This window comes from Crinia signifera, chromosome 9 (genome assembly GCF_055691185.1).
Source record: "Crinia signifera chromosome 9, ASM5569118v1, whole genome shotgun sequence".
NCBI lineage: Eukaryota > Metazoa > Chordata > Amphibia > Anura > Myobatrachidae > Crinia > Crinia signifera.
Window position 1 is genome coordinate 39,921,895 of NC_139225.1, and position 3,928 is coordinate 39,925,822.

Genomic DNA, 3,928 nt, shown 5'->3' on the forward strand with positions numbered 1-3,928 from the left:
CTTTAACGCTTTTATCACCCGGTGCAAATGCTGTTGAGGATACAACTAACCCTACACAAGACGATGCTACCGACGCTGTTTACCACGATGTCTTGAACAGTGTTAATGCGCGGTATAAAAAGAACTGTGAAATACTAATGAGTAAAATGGTTCGCTCTAAAGACATTGCGAATTGGGACCGCAAGGGTGTGTTTATGTATAAAGGCGTCACAGTGCCAGGATCCAATGTGTTAGACTTGATAAGGGGTATCACGCAAAATCACAGCGTGACGAGTCATAAAATGCCTAACGGATGGATTGAATTTATGCGCGCTATGGCTGAGTTGAATATCCCGTCCACTGTAGTTGGTAATGCATCAAACAGATTACAGTTAGATCGCTTAAAAGCTGAAATCTACGATGATGAAATTGGCAATGTAAATATAGCCTCCCCAATACACAACATTAAAAAAAGTCGTATAAATGTTTTAAATTCCCCCGGGTTAACAACGCCACACGGATACTTACTACCGAGGAAAAGATCCGTAAATCTGTTTCAGGATTCGCAGTGGTTGAACCTTTAACATATAACTAATTTATAATGTTTTTATACAATGTATTTTTGTGTGTTTAATTTGTACGATGACGTTTAATTTGTAATGTATCATGTATTTAGTGTATTGTTTTAACTGTAAAGTTTATCGTGTTATTCGTGATTATTTTGCTGTAAATACATTTTGTCTGTACCAATAAAATATGATTATGATTTATAAAATACTGTTTTGTTCTTTGATTCTAACCAGTTTGTCTGCAAAAATATGCAATCACACGATATAAAGTTCAATAAGCAAGATTTTTTAATAGAAAGTAACCATAAGCAATGTACATACAGCATTTCAACCACAACATTAGTTACAAGTTACACAAACAATTTTGTATTACACATTATTTTTATCAAACACATGTTGGTTACTGGTGACACAGGACTGTATACAGTTACCCGTATATCGACTCAAACAATGACTTCTAGGGAGACGTCTTACAAAGTTTGATACATAGCGATCATTACGTTTTGTATCAAAACTAAAACGGACCAACACATCTGTATATTTGTAATTTTTACACATGAAAAATATAAAGTATATACAATATTGCCCACAAACGGTACTGTTAAAACCTTGCAACTGCTTATTTTGGTGGTAAATTCTTTTTGAATTTGAGTTTAAAAAATTTATTATGGCCTTTGGGAATAGGGGGTTGTCAGGTTCTAAACCGTAAGAGTCCAAAAAGTAACACTCGCGCTGGTTGTTAAAATAAACGGCCAACCAATGCTCCCCCGGTTGGGCACTGGTGTGTGTGATTGAATATAACAGGATATATATATATATATATATATATATATATATATATGAGTGAGAACGTGAGAGTTCGCGCGAGATAGCGTGAGAGAGAGAGAGAGAGAGAGAGACATATTTTTGGAAATAATAATATATCACATTTTTTAACATACATCACATTTTTTGACGGCTTATGACCACCTACATTTTTGCGATTCGGACAAATCAGAGTATGCTGCGTATGGGTTTTCGAATGTCGTCAGATCCGGACCGACTGTGAAATCCGAACCATATGATCCAACTTCAGATGCGTCATTTGTGACATCTGAAACTGATTTATGGGATTAACAATTTAATAAAAAATAATATATACATAAAAAATAAAATAAAAATTAACACAACAATTTTGTAGAACGAAAAATACAATCAACACGTGTAACATTAATACCAATAGGGCGCTTGTCTTAACAGAACCTGTGACTAACACAACTGAGCCTGGTAATAATAATTAACACCAACAGAGTAACATTTATAACCACCGTCAATAGCCCCCTGTGCCTTAACAAATCATGCCCTAGCAACAACAATGTGTCTTTGATCTGTAAACTTACATGTATTTGTCTGCTCATTTGACGGCTGTTGGAAGCTGGGTAACTCTTGAAAATCTCTGAGACTTATTTTATTTGCATTAATGGTTTTGTATTCCTTTCTCTGTAATAAATAATAATAAGTTGAAATAACAATACAATAAGATATTGTTAAACTATTGTAAATATCATATACACACCTGCATGTTGATGTTTTGTTGATAGCTTAAGTTCAAAGTCAATTTCTACAACAATCACTGTTGATAATAAAAGATAACTATAAGCAAACATAACAAAATTTGCGTGCACAAAATCACATAAAACTATTAACGCTCTCACAAAAAACCTCATCTATGTAAATTTATTACAGGGGATCCAACAAAGCTACAGCAGCACCCCCATCATATCACATGCGTAGTCCGCAGACAACACATATAAATGTGATAACTAGCTCATTATTTTAAAATCATTATGTATAATACAATGATACAATATTAAAATGAAGCTATTTATAAATATCAAAGCCGTAATACCAAAAAACCACATCTACTGACATTGTATTCTATAGAGCATTCAATAAAAATTAATTACAGGTGATCCAACAAAGCTACAGCAACACCCCCATCATATCAATTAACGCTCTCACAAAAAACCTCATCTATGTAAATTTATTACAGGGGATCCAACAAAGCTACAGCAGCACCCCCATCATATCACATGCGTAGTCCGCAGACAACACATATAAATGTGATAACTAGCTCATTATTTTAAAATCATTATGTATAATACAATGATACAATATTAAAATGAAGCTATTTATAAATATCAAAGCCGTAATACCGTAATCTGCGATGACTAACATTAACGAACTGTAAATTGTAATAACACAATATACTGTATTTTTAAAAGCAATATGTATAATGTACAGACCACAATACACTAATCACTGCACATACAAATGGACAGTTAAAGTACCATAGGCTCAATATTTTTCTTTCCTAAATAAATGTTTAACAACAAGCAGCCAGTATGCCTGTATGTACTCCCAATACATTACAATACACTGCATGCAGCAACAAACTATATTTAAAAACCCCCACCCTACCACTAAATAAAACATTTTGCTATGTATATTATAAAATATTAAAACTATGCTATTTAGAAATATTGTATATATATATATATATATTTATTTAGAAAATTAAAATAGACTCACCCCCTTTCTGGAACAAAATCTTCAAGTATCCTCTGAATATTTCTGGAACAAAATCTTCAAGTATTCTCTGAACAGTGTGTGGACAAAAGTTTCAAGTTCTCTGCCTTCAAAATGTGTGGACTGGTTCCTCATGGAGAACATATATATATACTCAGCAGTCAGTTAGCACATCTGTGTTGCATTTGTTTCATTTGAATATTCATGAGTTGTGTTCCAAAGTTATAGACAGGCATAACAAATATATATATATATATTTGATTTAAATAATATAGCATATTACCCAAAACACAGCTGTTTTCAGAATATATTGCTTGATAAAATAAAACCAAAATGTGATGTATAAAATCCTTATCCTTATTATTAAATAAATGACAGATATGTTTCAACATCAACAGCATACATAAGACCTATATATACATCTGTATGCTTTTTAATTTAAAATATATACCTTATCCCCCACACCTGTGTAATTTGATTGAGATATATATATATATATATATATATATATATATATATATATATATATCTGATTTAAATAATATAGCATATTATCCAATTTGATTTAAATAATATAGCATATCACCCAAAACACAGCTGTTTTCAGAATATATTGCTTGATAAAATAAAACCAAAATGTGATGTATAAAATCCTTATCCTTATTATTAAATAAATGACAGTTATGTTTCAACATCAACAGCATACATAAGACCTATATATACATGTGTATGCTTTTTAATTTAAAATATATACCTTATCCACCACCCCTGTGTAATTTGATTGAGATATATATATATATATATATATATAT

At 31.5% G+C, this 3,928-nt stretch overlaps 1 long non-coding RNA gene across 1 annotated transcript; it reads right to left on the bottom strand.

Moving 5' to 3' along the window:
• Positions 1-1,500: 1,500 nt before the first annotated feature.
• LOC146036575 (uncharacterized) lies at positions 1,501-3,422 on the bottom strand. Its single transcript, XR_014460861.1, has 4 exons — positions 3,120-3,422; positions 2,104-2,160; positions 1,928-2,027; positions 1,501-1,647 (listed from the first exon to the last, which is right to left on the bottom strand). It is a non-coding gene; the product is annotated as an uncharacterized LOC146036575 (long non-coding RNA).
• Between the last annotated feature and the right edge of the window lie 506 nt (positions 3,423-3,928).